The 20294-nt window shown below is 36.4% G+C and overlaps 1 protein-coding gene across 1 annotated transcript in view; it reads right to left on the bottom strand.

The window, feature by feature from the left end:
• BMP1 (bone morphogenetic protein 1) overlaps nucleotides 1-20294 on the bottom strand; it is a 340767-nt gene that overhangs the window by 272881 nt on the left and 47592 nt on the right. The gene's annotated exons all lie outside the window — the stretch shown is intronic.

Below are 20294 nucleotides of genomic sequence, written 5' to 3'. Positions count from 1 at the left end.
TGAAGGACAGCGTCTGCAATATAGGAATTGGCTAACTTGAGAGCTCTGATCCTGTCCTGAATCTCGTCTAAAGGCATCTCTTCCTGGAGAGAGTCCAACAAGGCCTCAAACCAATAGGAAGCTGCACTAGTCACTGTGGCAATACATACTACTGGCTGCCATTGGAGATCAAGGTGTACATAAATCTCTTTCAAATAAGCCTCCATCTTTTATCCATGGGATCTTTGAAAGAGCAACTATCCTCAATAGGTATAGTAGTTCTCTTGGCCAGGGTAGAAATGGCCCCTTCTACCTTGGGCACCGAAGACCAAGACTCCTTGATAGATGACTCCAGCGCAAACATTTTCCTAAATACCGGTGATGGTGTAAGCGCCACCCCTGGCTTCTCCCACTCCTGAGCTATGATTTCCTTAGCTCTATCTGGTACAGGGAAAACCTCAGAGAAAGGAATGTCAAAAAAAAAAAACAAAAAACCTATTAAGTTTACTAGACTTCTTAGGCATAACTACCGCCTGGGTCTCCGAGTCATCCAAGGTAGCTAAGATCTCCTTTAACAGTAAGAGAAGGTGTTCAAGCTTAAATCTGAAGGAATATCCTTTACCATCAGAAGAAGGCATTATACTGTCCGAATCTGAGATTTCACCCTCCGAATGAGAGTCATCCTCAGATCTAAGAGGAGCCTGAGGCTCAGTGCCAGATACCTTATTATCTGAATTCTTAGATTTCCTCTTGCTCTTCCCTGTAAATCTGGGAAACTCGGCTAAGGCTGAAGATACCTGTGCAGCAATTTCTGCTTTTAAAAACGCTCCACTGGGAGTTAGTAGGTAACCGCAGGACACAGTGTTAGACACCATAGAGGCTTGGGACGAAATAGGGGATGGCCCTGGTAACACCTGGACAGCATCCTCCTGAGACATTTTACTCCACATTAAAAAACAAAACAAAAAAAAAAAACACCTTATCTTTACCCTGAAATGGAGGAGGAACAGAATTGCATGGGTGCTGCAATTTGTGCCTCTAAACACAATAAACAAGGATTGAATTGAGCGGACTCCTGATCCATGTCAGACATGTCTAATTCTTATCCCTACGGGCCGTTACTGTATGCGGTTATAGTCAAGGACTAAAAATAAAGCAGTAACACAATTTAAAGAACACTGTTACTTGCCTACAGGGGAGAATTAAACACTGCTAATGGTGATTTATAAAGCAGCTTATGCCGGCAGATGATTGTCACTCCGACTAAACCTCCCTCCACAATTCAGTATACTGAGGTGCCCTTACCACCACTGTGCAACTTGATCCTCTGACTTCCCCTTGTATGCACTACCTCACGAAACACAGCCACATAGCTGAAACCACCTCCGTAGTGAACAGAGCAGAGAGGAAGGCCCGATTGCGTAAACAAACGTAAGGGAGGCGCGAACAAAGAGGAAGGAGGGGGGTGCGGTTAAGCCGAGTCCACACGTCGCCATAGTGTGAAGCAATAAAACGCATACTTTAGGAAAAAGTACCCAACACCCACCTAAAACAAGCCCTCGGTTAGGTTACAATTAACCATGTCTCTTAAAGCACTGTGTCTGCAGTCATGTGTTAGTGAAGCCCTTACACCAGCGTGAGCTAATATAGTCCCTATACACATAGCAAGGTAGAAAAATGGTCAAGTGCCCCTTCTCCCACCTGGAAGACCAGCACTTACCTGCTCAGCTGTCCGACATGAAGACAGTCCCTAGGTATGAGAGGACACCTCTTCCTCACAGAGACCTGACCCAAATGCAGATTAAGTAACCAACTTTGGTATCTGAGATTAGGGCAGCAAATGCGGGGAAACATACCTCTTTGCAAGTTCCCCACTGCTTTAAAGCCACCATAGCTCGACCGCAAAGACCAACGTGGAGCATAGCTATACCCTGTACACTTACTTTAAGTAATCGCCTTCTCAGACAAAAACTACTAAAAAACACTCCATGCACGAGAGGCAAAGAGAATGACTGGGGTTTATGGGTAGGGAAGTGATACTTAACAGTTTTACTTTGGTGCTCTTTGCCTCCTCCTGCAGGCGAGGAGTGATATTCCCAACAGTAATTAAGATGAACCCGTGGACTCACAATATCTTTAGAAGAAATTTTCTTTTGCGATTCAGACAGAGCATACCATTTTAAAAAAAGTTTCCAATTTACTTATTTTATCAAATTTGCTTTGTTCCCATGATATTCTGTGTTGAAGAGATACCTAGGTAGGTGTCTAGAGACCTGCATGGCAGGAAATAGTGCTGCCATCTAGTATTTTTGCAAATAGATAACATTCTTGTATAACTGCTGCCCTATAGTGCTTCATAAATGGGTCGGCTCTTAAGCTTTACATCCCTGCAGTTCAACAAAACATACCAAGAGAACAAAGAAATATTTATAATAGAAGTAAATTAGAAAGTGATTTAAAAATCGCATGCTTTATCTGAATCATGAATGTTTGGGTTTCATATCCCTTTAAGGTTAAAGGGACATTAAACACTAAATAAATACTAGATAGAATGATGCATTCAAAGAAAAGATTAGTCTGAGAATAACATGTACAGTAGATGTATTTTGTAAAGTTTCATTAGTTGTTTAAAAAGTGAAAAAAAGTGTAAAGTTTTAGTGTCTATAAAACACCGGGAGCTGCCATGTTGTAACTTGTGTTACCTTCTCTGCTGTGGCTTATTAGGGTCAGTTATAAATAGGTCACTAGAGTGTGCAGCCAATGGTTGTGCTGGATTTAACAGTCTTCTGCACTTCCATTTCTAACAGGAACTGAAAAGCTCACAATTTCAGAATGGAATTACAGGCAAAGAGGACAAAATAAATAATGAAAGTATTTTGTAGAGGTTTTTTTATATATATGATTTTTCATTTTATATTACCATCTCAAAATGTTTAATGCCCCTTTAAGTTAAATGTAAAAATAAAGAACAAATTGAGAAATAAAGGCGATAGAGATATATATATGTGTGTGTGTGTGTGTGTGTTTTTAGAATATGCCAGACATTCTACACCCATAGAATGCCCATGTTCAGCCCACTAGCAGAGGTGGGAAGACTTATTGAACAATAAGGAAAATAATAAGCTTTGAAATTTGAATTATAAAATACAAATTTCACTTCATTTTCTGCATGTGCAGTTTAGGTTTTATTAGGATTTCTACTGTGCACCTTAAATGATTTGTTTTCCTACTCAATTGTGAATTTAAATTTTTCTGAACAATTTCGTTACAATTTTTAAAATGTGATAAAATTATTTCACTACATAAAGGTCCTGACACACAAAATACTCATGGAGGCCAATTTAACAAATGTCTTGCGGACCTGATCCGACAGTGCGGATCAGGTCCGCAAGACATTGCTGAATGCAGAGAGTAATACGCTCTCCGTATTCAGCATTGCACCAGCAGCTCACAAGAGCTGCTGGTGCAACGCCGCCCCCTGCAGACTCGCGGCCAGCCAGCAGGGAGGTGTCAATCAACCAGATCGTACTCGATCGGGTTAAATTCCGGCGATGTCTGTCCGCCTGCTCAGAGCAGGGTTATGGAGCAGCGGTCTTTGTGACTTGTGTTTCTGACTTGTGACTTTGTAACTTGTGTTTCTGGCGAGTCTTCAGACTCGCCAGAAACACGGGCCGTCAAGCTCCGTTCGGTGCTTGATAGATAGGCCCCAAGGAATTCTTAAAAGCATAAAATCATAATCTTATCCTTAGTTATTTTGTGTAATATAGCCTATTTATTTCTTTATTTACAGCATTTTAATGTGATTATATCATATTACAGTAAGACCGTCTCCAAAATAAAGTTGAAATCTAGGAAGCAGACAAAATAATGTAGTTTCCATTATGTGCAGTTGAGTATGCAATTTTATCCCAATGATTTAAACCATTGGTACCAAGTAACATCGATTTAACCTCTTAGTTGACCACTTGGAAATATTTGCAACAATCTATTCAGATTAACAATTAGGATTTAAAAAGGGACCGTCTGGTCAAAATTAAACTTTCATGATTCAGATAGGGCATGCAATTTTAAACAACTTTTCAATTACTTTTATCATCAAATTTGCTTTGTCCTCTTGGTATTCTTTGTTGAAAGCTAAATCTAGGTAGGCTCATATACTTATTTCCAAGCACTTAAAGGCCGCCTCTTATCTCAGTGCATTTCAACAGTTTTTCACAACAAGGGCTACTTCATGTGTGGCATATAGATAAAATATTATAACTACAAATTCTGTAGTAGACTGTCTCTAATGTTTTGCTTCCTCATGAGCGATGAGTGCTAGTGGTGTAGGAAGGAGGTGCTGAGCCAAGCTGCTGCTTTTTTCAGATGTTTGATGCAGATGCATATTGCACTTATAAAGCAGCAGTTCTGCTCCTGCTCCTTTCCCCAACCATGACAAGGACTAAAGGGCATGTTACCAGCCCAAAGACCAATTTGTAAATGTCACACCACCTGGTATTTGTTGAGGCTTGAATATAGTCCTTTAAACCTTTACGTCCCTTTAAACCTTTCCTGCCGACCTACCATTTTTGGGTTATTTTTTATATATCCGAATATAAAAACAACTGTGCAATTCCTGAAAACATGTTTGTGTCAATGATATTCTGACAACTAACAATCACGATCCTGAGAGTTCCAGGGGAGGAGCGTGTGTGTCAGGTTGCATGGTACACTCGCTCTGTGTTTTCCCTGCAAGCTGTTGGCGGAAAATCTTCACGCTCAAAACCCTTAGACCTGGGCCGGTTTGCTAAGCATAACCTACAACGCTACCGGAGCTCCTGCAGTGCCTTGTTATCGCACTGAGCTACGAATTGCAGTGGCTGGAAGGACTGGCTTTTTTTTTTCTCTCTCTCTTTCTCCTTCTACCTGTATCCTTCAGTGATTATTGAAGTGTCCATCACGCTACAATCTACTGCCTCAACTGTGATTGACTACCAACAGTAATCTCCCCCCCCTCCCACGGGTGCTGCGTGAGGGGGGTGTACTCTTCCTGCTGTATGGCTTGCACCATAATGAAGAGGTTCATGGTACTGCCTCCCTGGATCAGGGATATTACAGGTCAGAGGTCCTGACAGATACACAGATGATATTTAGATATCTTGGTATCATCATATCTTGTAATCCCGACACCTGGTATACCCTGAATATCTCCCCAATTTTAAAAAAAATGAAAGAAACTCTTAAAAATTTGCAGAACCTTCCTCTTTCACTCTCCGGACATATAGCTCTTTACAAGATGATTTTTCTTCCCAAACTTCATTATATTCTTCAGAATACTCCTCTGATTTTGAAGGGGAAAGATATTGCTTTTGTTAACTCTGTGCTGAGATCTTTTATTTGGCAAATAAAAAACCTAGAATTTCACTTTCTAAACTTCCTCTTCTTAGGAAATTTGGAGGGCTTGACCTCCCTGAACTCCGGTCTTATAATCAGGCTTTTCTTGTGTATAGTAACAGACTGGATATTTTCCAGGGATTATGTCACAGATAATGATTTGAAAAAAATATAACGTACCCTTTTTCTCCGTTAGCATTAATCCATTGTAACTATAGCTCATTTCCGGCTAAAATAAAAAATTAAGATCTATATATAATCCCATACAAGTATGGAAGAGGATCTGTGATTCCTTGGGTATAGAATATAGGGTTTCTAGATATCTGCCCCTGTGGGGTAACCCCCAGTTCCAAGCAGGGTTACAGTCCATAATGTTTTTAAAATGAAATTAGGTCTCTCTAATGTTCACCAGTTATTAGACTTTGAGAGAAGATGCATTCAATCATTTAGCTCCATTAGGCTCCATCATTTTTAGCTCCAATTTAATCTCTCACATAAGAGCTTTTTTTGCATACTTACAATCGAGACATTATGCGCTTAAACTAATAAGCAATTATGGTTGGAACTGGTACTTGGGTGGTATTGAGAACTGGCTTGACCTTATCAAAAACAGCCATATGTCAATTTCTTCCTGTTATCAAATTCTGACCTCTGTTAGATGTACTATCAATCTTGAAAAGATTATCTCTAAATTGGCCTTAATGACAGGGAAAAGTTCTTTGGACCCCAGGTTACCGCATTTATCAATTCAAGAAACTATTTGAGTAACCCTCTCTTCTTTTTGGAGGGGATCTCATGTTAAGCTGCTCTATATGTCATATTTCACTCCGGATAAACATGTGGGAATACTAATTTTAACACTTGCCCTAAATGTTCGCTGTCATCAGCGGATCTTTTGCACATGTGGGAATGTCCAAAAATCAGGAATTTTAGGTTTAAACTACAATACTGGCTCAATAAAATACTGGGTATCTCCCATCTGACTCTGACGAAAGTAGTTTTTCTTTGGTCTGCCACAGGGAAGCAGCAACTCAATAATAAAATAGTTAATATGGTCATCTTAGCTGCTAGATATCTAATTTTTTCAAAATGGAAAACAAGAGCGATCCCTAGTATATTAGAAATTAAGAATTGCCTGAAGAAGCAATGTATCCTTTAGCAATACGAAACTAATTTGGACAGTGATCAGGATATAAAAGTTTTTTTTCTTAAATGGTCTTTTTTTTCAGATCTCTTCCCCCTAATGAAATTGAGCATTTAGTATACCCTTTCAGGAACTCAGACTTGGTTCTTTTGGACTGCCGTCTCCTAATCCTCCCCCCCCCCCCGTTTTTTTTTTCTCTCCTTCTCCCTTCCCTTGTAAATTTATAGTGTTTTAAGGTTATTCTTGTTCAGAAAATTATCCAATACCAGAATGTTATCACTTGTTCAAACAGAATTGATTTACTTTAAACCCTAGGTTGTTCAATTCAAATGTAGACCTTTCTGTATAATTGGGTTGTAATTTTTCTTCTTTGCCGTTTCTTTTTTTCTGTAATATAAAGGAATTGGATTTTAAATAAATAGTTATAAAAAACAAAAAACAATCACGATCCTTTAGTAATGTATTCACAAAAAAATTCCATAGACTATAATGGTGATTTTCTGTAGAAAAACAGATATATTTTTCTACAGCATTGTGAGCCCCTAAGTTTTAAAAAAAAAAAACAAAAAAAAACAACCTTACTGCTTTGATTACTTTTTTTAGGAATCCGAAATGCAGATGATAAATTTGTCTAGATCAAGAACACTAAACCACTGGAAATATGGACAGTAATGCTTCAGTCTTTCTCCATGGCAACAAGAAGCCAGGAAAATATTCCAATAAAGTTTAGTGGCTCAAGTAATGCAGCCTCTGATTTGCTCTTTCCTTGTTCCTCTTGGAGGGGGGAAAAAAAAAACCTGCTAGAATGCTCAGCTGGCACTGAGTAAATAACATAGTTAAGACATAGTAACTTAGTAGATAAGGTTGAAAAAAAGACAGAGGTCAATTGAGTTCAATCTATACAAATCTTAATATACAATAAAAGCTCCAGTTGAGCTTAAAAAGTGAAAGTAAACTTGAGCGTTCTCGTTTAACATAGGATAGAATTTAAAAAAAATAGTGAGGCTTCATTCATCAAAATTGGTAATATATTCTGATCATCTGAGATTTGTACCTTTTAATACTATAACGATAAGCGCCATTCCTACGTCCACAATAGTCCTTAATTGATTAACACATGAGGAATCTGTAATCCACTAATCGTGGTCCCTCCCCCGGGTCGTGACATTTGTGCAAAGGGGCTGAACGCCCCAGGAGGAAAACGACGATTAGTGGATTGCAGATTCCTCATCTGTCAATAAATTGAGGACTATGGCGGGCTGAGGAACGGCGCTTATCGTTATAGTATTAAAAAGGTAAAAATCTCAGAAGATCAGGATATATTATCAATCTGATGAATGAAAGACTCACTATTTTTTTAAATTCTATTAGGGCTGGGCGATATGGGCAAAAATGAAAATCGCGATTTTGGACCCAAAAAGCGATTTTAATCACAATTTTCTTATAAATGACTAGAACACCTTAATTTTTCAATAAAAAATGTATTTAACACTACATAATCTTACTGTATAGGTTTCTCAATGTCCAATACACTCTTAGAGCATAAAAATACAAACCACAAAATAGTTCAAATAAAATTAGCTGTCTGTGCTGTGGTTACATAGTAGCCACTAGCCAGTTCTTAGGTCTTCTGATACAACATTGTCATGGTTTTCTTAGGCAGTCATGAACTTCCCATACATCCGAAAAAAATATATCTTTAAAAAACGAAGCCTCTTCTTTTAAAGAAAGTCTTGTTGAAGGGTTTAAAAACATTTCAGAAATAGATCAGACAGTAGAGTAAAAGTGCACTTATACTTCACTGCCTGAGCTATTTTCCGTTGTGCACTTTCTGAACTGTTTGCGTCAATAAAAACTTTTAAAAGAAGAGGCTCATTTTTTTCTATGTAAAATGGCTTTTTTTTTTTTATCTGTGTAGGCAGCTGTGACTGCTGCCATCAGAGCTGAGGCAAACCCCTCCATAGAGCAGCTCCTGCATAGCCTCTTTACTCCCCCATCCCCTCCTTTCTCTACAGAAGCCTGCACGCAATCAACAGTTACAGCCAGCCCTCCTGTACGTCATAGGTAAATTCATAGGGGCGGGGCTAAAAATGGCATACTCTCACAGTTTTTAAATTGCGGCGATTAATCGTGCAGCCCTAAATTCTATCCTATGACTTGAGCAAGTATGCTCAAGTTTACATTCACTTTAAATTAATCCCACTAAAAAAAGTGAGCCATGTAACACAGGCAATCATATCCCTGAATTTTGTTTCAACCAGAAATGTATCTAAGGTATTGGCATTTACTACCTCCTTAGGTAATGTTTTCACAATTTGATTGCTCCTTTCCTCCAACCTATTGTGACCTCTTGGCACTAAAAAATTTCTTGGAATAAACAGAGCTTCCGCCATCTCTGTATATGGGCCTTGAATTTATTTATATAAAGTAATCATGCTAAATGAATTATTTTTTTTCAACATTTTTATAAATTTTCTTCCTAAAAGCTGGGAAGTGCACTACTTAGTGTGTACTTAAAAGTAATAGTCTAGTCAAAATTAAACTTTCATGATTCAGATAGAGCATGCAATTTTACGCAACTTTCTAAATTTACTCCTATTATCAATTTTTCTTCGTTCTCTTGGCATCTTTATTTTAATGTAAGCTTGGGAGTCTGCCCATTTTTGGTTCAGCACCTGGGTAGCACTTACTGATTGGGGTCTACATTTAGACACCAATCAGAAAGCACTAGCCAGGTGCTGAACCAAAAAGGGGCCGGCTCCTATGCTTACATTCTTGCTTTTTCAAATAAAGAGAACAAGAAAAAAATTGAAAACCTGAGTAAACTAAAAAGTTGCTTAAAACTGCATGCTCTAAATCATGAAAGTTTAATTCTGACTAGAATATTCCTTTAAAAGGATATGAAACAGCGCTTCTTTATTAAAAACATATATATGTTAAATCAAAATAAAACTAAAAAGAAACAATTGTGTTAAAAAAAAAAAAAAGGCAAACAAATTACTTATTTTGTTGCTAAAGGAGGATTTACAATGTAGCCAGATGAGAGCTACTATTTTACTGTTCTACTATTCTACTGCTAGCAAAAGTCCTCTACTGAGCATGGGCAATAAACTGACTGTGGCTATTATAAGTGTCTCCTAGCAACAATTAGAAGTAAAAGCTGCTCTTTTGCCTTCCTGTACTACACAAATGTTAAAAAAAAAACCACACAAAGAGATAAAATCCTTTTAAAATTATGAATACATATTGCAATGATTTCTATTCAGTATATAATTACAGAACATGTGATATACAATATATTCATTGATGGGAAGTTTTATTTTGTATTATATTCTATTAACCACTCCCCTCTTAGCCAATAGCTGTGCGGTAAATCCGGCTTGGCACCCTTGGGAGCTAGATTTCACGCACGCTATTTGCTAAGAGGTGGAAACGTCACCTCTTAGTAAAACAGCTATCTGCCGTGTGCTGCCTTAGCAGCTCAGAGCGAAGATCGCTTGAAACAAATAAAGGAGGTTTCTGCATGAAGTATGAATGCCTTTTTTTAATAAACGCTAGGGTTGACTTTCACTTTAAATTCGGTTAGGTGGGAAAGTAAAATTTCACACATTTTAAAACATTAGTGTGGCAAGTATCTATGTATGTTTGTTTCTCAGTACACTCTGGTTTGTTGAAGGGGACAGTTATTCCCCAAAATATTAAAAAGGGCCACTATAGTGGAAAAACTACATTTGTTAGAGTGTGTCAGGTTCCCCTCAGGACCAGAAGTTCTCTGTGGCTCCCAAGCAGTACTTTACTATGTTCCCCTGTCCCTGCAATCGCTAGACTGGGGTGTCCTCCATTAAGCCATTTCTGCACTGCCTCACAAACAAAGCATGAAGAAATAGTGCGGGCGCTGCAACAGCGCAGAGAGGCGCACGATAACAGCCCAGGACACAGCGGTAAGGCTTTTGCAGGGGTTAAACACATAGTAGTGCAGGGTCAATATTCAGAAAATTGCATGCTCTAACAGATTAGCGTTGTAAGGTAGCTTTTGTTAAAATTACATGCTCTAACATGCAGTATAATGGCCCTTTAATAAATTATTCTGGTAGAAAGTTAATTTATAAAAGTGCATTTATAAAGCTTTAAAATAAGATTTTTAGAGTCAGTAGAACTGTTGCATTTACATTGTTTCTAACCCTAGAGAGTGCAAATTAAAATTAAAAGAAATGTCACCTTTTAAATTTGCATTCATTTTTTCCATAAATGTAATTAAAAAAAAAAAAAGATGGCACCATGATATGCAAATGGTGTACAATTTCTATTTTTGTTGTATTGAGAACATTTTTTTTTAATAGCGCTTTCATTTGTGCATCAGGATCACAATCAAATCTGTGACTGATTTTTGACAGCTATAATTTGCGCACAATAGAAAGCAGAAGTTTTACATATTAACAAGTTAGTTAACAATATACATAAAAAAAAAAAAAAAAAAAGAGAAAAGCAGCCACTGCAAAAAAAGAAAAAAATCCAGCTCCTGCTCCGTATTGTGCACTCTAAACTGAAGTGCACAATAATGCTGGTCAGAAAGACAACAGTATCATGGAATGCTCAGTGCTTCTGTCACCAGGTGCATGAATACTTAAACGCCAAGATGGCGGCACCCAGTGTGAGTTTCACTAACCAGCACTTGTAAAGAGTTAAAATAAGCAAACTGCTTTGAATACAGCTGCAGGCACAATAAGAAAAATAGCATAGTAAGTAGTAACCAAAGTAAAGTAGTTGTGCCCAGTAGTTTAAAGAGACAGTCTAGTCCAAAATAAACTTTCATGATTCAGATAGAGAATGTAATTTTAAACAATTTTCCAATTTACTTTTATCACCAATTTTGCTTTGTTCCCTTGGTATTCTTAGTTGAAAGCTAAACTAGGAGGTTCATATGCTAATTTTTAAGCACTTGAAGGCCGCCTCTTCTCTCAGGGCATTTTGACAGTTTTTCACCACTAGAGGGTGTTAGTTCATGTGAGTCATATAGATAACACTGCGCTCACGCACGTGGAGTTCCAGTGAGCCAGCTCTGATTGGCTAAAATGGATATCTGTCAAAAGAACTGAAATAAGGGGCAGTTTGCAGAGACTTAGACACAAGGTAATCACAGAGGTAAAAAGTGTATTAATATAACTGTTGGTTATGCAAAACTAGGAAATGGGTAATAAAGGAATTATCTATCTTTTTAAACAATAAAAATTCTGGTGTAGACGGTCCCTTTAATAAATTTATATACTTTTGAGTGAAACCTGATTGCTTAATAATTCCCAAGATGATCTGATCAGGAATTTAAATATAGGGAACTGAAATATAAAATAAAAAACGTATTTAACGATAACTGGTTATAGTGATGGTAAATTCTAGCGTTTTTGTAACGCCTCATGCCTCCCACAGCAGAAAGCTATTTTTCCAGTGAGGTGATCTTAGCCAATAGCGTGCTAGCTATCTGGCATAATGCCAGCTGGGCTGCACGGCTATTGGCCAAGAGGCGGAAACGTCAACTCATTGAAAAAATAGCGTTCTGCTGTGGGCAGGCTGAGGCGCTGAGCATGGCGAATGCTGCAGAAAAATAAAGGAACTTTCAGATGAAGTATTTTATACCTCATGACTGAAAGTCCCCTTTATTTGTTGCACTGGTAAATCCTAGCGTTTCATTTTAACTACCTAACCAATAAGAGTTCCCTTAAAATACTATAAAAATTAAAAAGGCAGTTCCCCACTACAGGCATTCACGTGAAAGAAAAAATACATCAAGGAGCCTGGGCTGGATATTATGGAAAATAAAGCACAAGAACATCCACCAAAATGTTAATTTAGCAGTTCCAGGAATCTTGGACTTGGATAGTGGCTGTGGTATCAGGTGCTTATTTTATTATGGGAGGTCGGGAGCAGGAATGTGAGATTAAACTGGGCATTGATGTGGCAGGGGCACCAAGAGAGTTTGCACAAGTCCCCATTGCAATACATTTAGGGTTTATTGCTGAGGGGCTGGCCATGAGTAGGGAGGGGCAAATGTTTTGCAATATTCGAAAAATGAAACTAATTCTAACACATTTGTTCGTTTCAAATTTTGAATGTTTTTACAACATTCTAACATTCCTTTAATGTAATAGTATTTCAAATACTATCTTTTAAATATTCAATTCAAATTTTTCTAACTCAAATATTGCATAATTCAAATCAAATTATGCAATATTTGAATCAATATATTTGTAATAGTATTTCCAATGCTCTCTTTAGATGTAATATGCGAATTATGCAACATTCGAAATAGAAAAACTCAAATCAATACATTTGTATCTATTTATCAATGTTTCTAAATTCCCTACCACATAAACTATTAAACTTCTGAATAGTATTTGTTAAATCGAATGTTACATTTGACATATCAAATGTGGATATTCCAACTAATTTCGAACATTTGAAAACCGGAAAGAACATTTGATTACCAAATTTTTATGGATTTTCATTCTTATCCAAAAAACGAATGTCCACAGAAATATTTGTTCTAGCAAGCGATTTGCACTTATACCACATTCACCTATCCTTAGTCAGGAGGGTAGAGGGGATGTTAGAAAAACACAAGCAGATATCAGTGTTAAATTATCCCCTGTATTGTGTGAAGTTTGAGCTGTCCGCATCGACTTTTAATTTTGAACAAAACAAAAGTGAAACAGTTTCTTGAAAAATAGTCACCATAGGAGCTTTTGCAGAAGGATTTTGATCACTCACAGATTACAGTTTGCTGGCTCCTAACAGAACCGAGATCTTTTCTTTATATGGAAATACTTAATAGGGACCTGAAACCCAAAATTGTTATTTCACGATTCAGATAGATCATATTTTTTTTTTTTTTAAATAATTCAATTTACTTCTATAATAAAATGTGCTTTGTTCTTTGGTATCCTTTGTTGATAAGTATACCTTGATAGGCTAAGTAACTGAGAGCTAGCTGCTAATTGGTGCCTGCACATATATGCCTCATATAATTAGCTTACTAATGTCTGCAGCTAGCTCCAAGTAGTCCATTGCTGCTCCTTCAATAAAGGATATAAAGTGAAGGAAAAATGATAATAGAAGTAAATTGGAAAGTTTGTTTAAATTAACTACTCCACTATCTAAATCGTGAGAGTTGAATTTTGACTTTAGTACTAAGCATTTATCTTTATACAGGAAAATGACTGAATCTTTCCTAGCACTCACTGGAAGCCGGATGTTTTTGTTTACAGTTACACAATTTGTTTTCAAGTCTCTGGACTAAACTAAAGATGGAGAAATCATTTTGCCATACCCTTATAATGCCTGATAAAATTAGCCAATAAAAAAAGTTACTTAAACAAACGCTAACCAAAGAAGAGGAAAGCACATCATCAGGAGGTACCAGGGAATGGCTAAAGTGTTTTAATTTAAATTTATTGATGACTATGGCTTGTTCTGTACTTTACAGTTATTTAGTATTTGATATAATTTAAAGGAGCATGAAACCCAATTTTTTTTTCATGATTTAGAAAGATCATGCCATTTTAAACAACTTTCTAATTTACTTGTTACTTGGTTGTCTAATTTGCTTTATTCTCTTGATATACTTTGCTGAAAAGCATATCTAGATAGGCTCCGTAGCCACTGATTGGTTGCTGCACATAGATGCCTCGTGTGATTGGCTCACCCATGTGCATTGCTATTTTTTCAACTATGGATATATAAAGAATGAAGCAAAATTAGATAATAGAAGTAAATTGGAATGTTGTGTAAAATTGTATTCTCTACTTGAATCATGAAAGAACATTTTTGGGTTTAGTGTCCCTTTAAAGGGACAGTCAACACCAAAATGGTTACCGTTTAAAAAACATAATTTATGTAAGAACTTACCTGATAAATTCATTTTTCATATTAGCAAGAGTCCATGAGCTAGTGACGTATGGGATATACATTCCTACCAGGAGGGGCAAAGTTTCCCAAACCTTAAAATGCCTATAAATACACCCCTCACCACACCCACAATTCAGTTTAACGAATAGCCAAGAAGTGGGGTGATAAGAAAGGAGCGAAAGCATCAAAAAATAAGGAATTGGAATAATGGTGCTTTATACAAAAAATCATAACCACCACAAAAAAGGGTGGGCCTCATGGACTCTTGCTAATATGAAAGAAATGAATTTATCAGGTAAGTTCTTACATAAATTATGTTTTCTTTCATGTAATTAGCAAGAGTCCATGAGCTAGTGACGTATGGGATAGCAAATACCCAAGATGTGGAACTTCCACGCAAGAGTCACTAGAGAGGGAGGGATAAAATAAAGACAGCCAATTCCGCTGAAAAATTAATCCACTACCCAAATCAAAAAAAGTTTCAATTTTTATAATGAAAAAAACTGAAATTATAAGCAAAAGAATCAAACTGAAACAGCTACCTGAAGTATCATTCTACCAAAACTGCTTCTGAAGAAGAGAAAACATCAAAATGGTAGAACATAGTAAAAGCATGCAAAGAAGACCAAGTCATTGCTTTGAAAATCTGATCAACAGAAGCTTCATTCTTAAAAAGCCCAGGAAGTAGAAACTTACCTAGTAGAATGAGCCGTAATCCTCCGAGGCGGGAATCCACCCGACTCCAAATAAGCATGATGAATCAAAAGTTTAAGCAAGATGCCAAATAAATGGCAGAAGCCTTTTGACCTTCCTAAAACCAGAAAAGATAACAAATAGACTAGAAGTCTATCTGAAATCTGTATAGCTTCAACATAGAATTTAAAAAAACTCTTACCATATCCAAAGAAAGTAAGAATCTCACCAAAGAAGTTTTAGGAAAACAATAATTCCTCCCTAATGTTGTTAGAATTTACAACTTTAGGTAAGAATTGAAATGAGGACAGCAAAAACCACCTTATCCTGATGAAAAAATCTGAAAAAAAGAGATTCACAAGAAAGAACAGATAATTCAAAAACTGTTCTAGCTGAAGAGATGTCCAAAAAGAACAATACTTTCCATGAAAGTAATTAATGTCCAGAGCAAGCATATGCTCAAATAGAAGAGCCTGAAAAGCCTTCAGAACCAAATTAAGACTCCAAATAGGAGAAAATGGCTTAATGACAGGTTTGATATGAATCAAAACCTGAACAAAATGATGAATATCAGGAAGTAACACTGCCTTATCCTGATGAAAAAATCAGAAAAGGATATTCACAAAAAAGAGCAGATAACTCAAAAACTCTTCTAGCAGAAGAAATAACCAAAAGGAACAATACTTTTCCAAGAAAGAAATTTAAAGTTCAGAGAATGCATAGTTTCAAACGGAGGAGCCTGTAAAGCCCTCAGCACCAAATTGAGACTCCAAAGAGGAGAGATTAATGACAGGCTTGATACGGACCAAAGCCTGTACAAAAACAATGAATATCAGGATGATTAGCAATCTTTCTGTGAAAAAAGAACAGAAAGAGTAGAGATTTGTCCTAACAAAGAACTGAAGACAAAACCTTATCCAAACCAACCTGAAAAAATAATAAAATTCTATGAATTTTAAAAGAATGCCAAGAAAAGTAGATCTTCCAGACTCGATAATAAATCTTTTCTAGAGACAGATTTACGAGCCTGAAACATAGTATTAATCAATGAGTCAGAGAAACCTCTATGACTAAAAATCAAGCATTCAATCTCCATCCCTTCAAATTTAAGGATTTGAGATCCTGATGTAAAAAATGGGCCTTGAGAAAGAAAGTCTGGTTTAAACGGAAATGTCCAAGGTTGGCAACTGGCCATCCGAATGAGATCCGCATACCAAAACCTGAGAGGCCATGCTGGAGCCACCAGCAAAACAAACAAATACTCCATAAGAATTTTGGAAATCATTTTGGAAGAAGAACTAGAGGCGGAAAGATAATTCCAAAGAAATGTCAATGCATACACTACTTCCGCCTGAGCATCCCCGGACCTGAATAGGCCCCTGGGAAGTTCTTTATTCAGATGAGATGCCAACAGATCTATTTCTAGAAATGCTCACATCTGAAAAATTGAAAAACATATCTAGGTATGAGAAACCATTCTCCCGGATGTAAAGCTTGATTAACAGAGATAATCCGCTTCCCAAATATCTATACCTGGGAAGAAAACCACAGAATTTAGAAAGGAGCTGGATTTAGCCCAAGCTAATATCCGAGACACTTCTGTTACAGCCTAAGGACTGATAGTCCCACCCTGATGATTGACATACACCATAGTTGTGATATTGTCTGAAAAACAATAAACGTATCTTCTTCAAAAAGAAACTAACTGAAAAACTCTGAGAATGCACAGAGTTCTAAAATATCAAATGGTAATCTCACCTCCTGAGATTTCCAAACCCCTTGTGCTGCCAGAGATCCTCAGACAGCCTCCCAACCAAAAAGACTCACATCTGTAGAGATCATGGTCCAGGTTGAAAGAAACGAAGAGACCTGTAGAACTAAATGATGGTGATCTTAACCACCAAATCAAGATAGATAAATATTAGGATTCGAAGATTTAAAATGTGAAATCCTAGAATCCCTGCACCATAATTCAGCATAAAAAACTGGAAAGGTTTTTTCTATTAAAAATGAGCAAAGGGAATTGAATTCAATGCTGTGGTCATAAGACCTAAAACTTCTATGCATGTATAGCAACTGAAGGAAATAATAGAGACTAAAAGGTACCGACAGACGGAACCCAATAAAATTGTCCCTTGTCCGATAGAGACAAAGACAGTGACACAAACTATCTGGAAACCTAAAAAAGGTGACCCTTGTGTGAGGAATCAAGAGCTTTTGAAAAAAAGATCCTCTAACTATGTCCTGGAAGAACAAAGTGAATCATATGAAATTCTGCATCCTCAGAAAATAATCTGAATGAAAACAGAAAAATGAAAATATGCATTTATTGTATCTAATGAAAACAAATAATGCTATCACTGACCAAAAAAGGCAGAATAGTTTGAATAAAACTCCAAAACCCAGTTCCTAAAAATGGAACTGGAAGAAATACCCCAGAAGATTCCAGGTCTGAGCACCGCTAGAACCCCACGGGTCATCAGCCATGCTTCAACAGTACCCAAAATATATAGGACCGAAACACACTTAAATAAAGTGTTAGCCTTACTGGAATAGCTGGAATATAATAGAGAAAAAAGACTTCTCACAGACGGTTTATTCTGAACTTATTCTGTACCCAAAATCAAAGAAATTTGGACCGAATAGAACCAAATAAATTTAAAAAAAAGTCTTAACCTGCCCCTTACCAGCCGAGCTGGAATACGGCACGAACATCGCAATTTTAAGGAGCTGATTTTGAACGGAAAAATTTCCAATTAAAAACAGGTTACTTGGGAAAGAATTCAGGAATTCGTTCCTTAATAAGAACAACCAAACTAATATAAGCTTAAAGTTTTAGTCTTAGAACTTAATCTTGAAGGCCAGAGTAACAGTTTAAGAATTGAATCCAATTATAAAACAAATAATTGATTATCTTAGAACAAAAGAAATATGGATTTTTAGAAATCACAAAATTCTTCTAGCTAAAACAGCTAAAGACATAGATAAAACCTCATTTGCGAAAATATTCAATAAAATGAAAACACAAATGAAATTATTAGGATGATAGTCCAGTAAAAGGACCAGTCAACACACTGGACTTACATAATCAATAAATGCAAAACAACAAGACAAATGCAACAGCACCTAGTCTAGTAAATTTTGTCCCTTTAACAATGCTAAAATAAATCATAATCAGATACTTGATCTTAAAGTAAACAGAAAAAATGAAGCAATTGCAACATCATCCAAATAAATTACAGGTCCAAGAAAAGTACCTGAAACTAAATAATTTTCCATAAATAAGATACAACCATCTAAAGGAAAATAAATACTATTTTGGTATAGAAACAATAGCATAATTAGTAGGAGTAGAGATAGCCCCAATAAATTGGAGAACCCTCCAAATTGAATTTAACTGCCAGCAAAGAATGTAGTTTAAAACCTTTGAAGAACGAATAAAAGAAAAATTCTCAGCCTATTCCATTCCCTAGTATGAGGAACTGGAAAAAAAAAACTCTGAAAACACAGAAGAATAAATAAGCAGAAATAAAATGTTAGCTAGTCTTGAAAAAGAACTAGTTACCTTAAAATCCAAAATAATCAACACCTTTTCAACAAAGAACAAATGTACTTTAATAAAAAAATAAAAAAGTAGATTTGTTAGTGTCAATATCTGATGAAGAAAATTCTAAATGAGAAAAAATCATCATCATCAGAGAAGGATAAATTAGTATATTGATGGTCATTTGAAACTTCAATAATTAAAAAAGAAATTTGAAAAAAAACCTAAAAATATTTTATTAGAAGGCACAAAGTCAGACAAAGCCTTTAAAAAAAAAATCAAAAAAATATTCTTATAAATCTTCTAAGTATTTCTTGTACATAAGATGTAAAAAGAATAGCAATATATAAAGCATAAATGCTAATGGATTCTGCATATAAAAGTTTAACATGAAATATATAACAAACCATAGCTAAAGATAAACATTCATAACATTGAAAATAAATGAACTTAGCTTTGGTAGGACTGAACTCAGTCAACGGAATCCCTTAGTACATTTTGAAACAGGAACAGTGAAATCTTGCAATATGTAATAGAAAAAAACAAAATTTAAAGCAAAATTATCAAATTCCTTAAATGACAGTTTCAGGAATGGGGAAAAAAATGCAAAATAATAAGCTTCTAGAAACCAGAAGCAATAAAAAAGTGAGGTTTAAATAATGTGAGGAAAAAAGTGGAACAAAAAAGATGCCCACATCTTTAGGCGCCAAATACGACGCCCACATTATTGGCGCCAAATACAACGCCCATATACTTGGCGCCAAATATGACGCCACATCCTCTGACGCTGAAACAGACGCCCACATTTTTTGGCGCACAAAAAATGTCTGAATACGCATGCGTCAAAAAATGACGTTAACAGAATACAACTTCCGGCGTCAACTACGGCGCCGGAAATGACAAATTTTTGCGCCAAAAAAGTCTGCGCCAAAAATGACGCAATAAAAAGAAACATTTTCTGCCCCCGTGAGCCCAACAGCACGCAGGAAAAATGGTCAATTGAAAATTTTCAAGGTAAAGAAAAAATAATTTGAAATGCATTATCCCAAATAATGAAACTGACAGTCTGAATTTAAAGGAATACTGATTATCCTGAATCAAGGCAAATATAAGTTTATAGACATATATTTAGAACTTTACATATAAAGTGCCCAACCATAGCTTTGAGTGTCATAAATAGAAATAAGATTTACTTACCCCAAGACACTCATCTACATATAGTAGATAGCCAAACCAGTACTGAAACGAGAATCAGTAGAGGTAATGGTATATTAGAGTATATCGTCGATCTGAAAAGGGAGGTAGGAGAAGAAATCTCTACGACCGATAACAGAGAACCTATGAAATAGATCCCGTAGAAGGAGACCATTGAATTCAAATAGGCAATACTCTCTTCACATCCCTCTGACATTCACTGCACTCTGAGAGGAAAACCGGGCTCCAGCCTGCTGCAAAGCGCATATCAACGAAGAATCTAGCACAAACTTACTTCACCACCTCCATGGGAGGCAAAGTTTGTAAAACTGAATTGTGGGTGTGGTGAGGGGTGTATTTATAGGCATTTTAAGGTTTGGGAAACTTTGCCCCTCCTGGTAGGAATGTATATCCCATACGTCACTAGCTCATGGACTCTTGCTAATTACATGAAAGAAAGATAGATAA

The sequence above is a fragment of the Bombina bombina genome, chromosome 6 (assembly GCF_027579735.1).
Source record: "Bombina bombina isolate aBomBom1 chromosome 6, aBomBom1.pri, whole genome shotgun sequence".
Classification (NCBI taxonomy): Eukaryota; Metazoa; Chordata; class Amphibia; order Anura; family Bombinatoridae; genus Bombina; species Bombina bombina.
The sequence above is the reverse complement of the archived record's forward strand: the minus strand, read 5'-3'. Positions and strand labels throughout refer to the sequence as shown.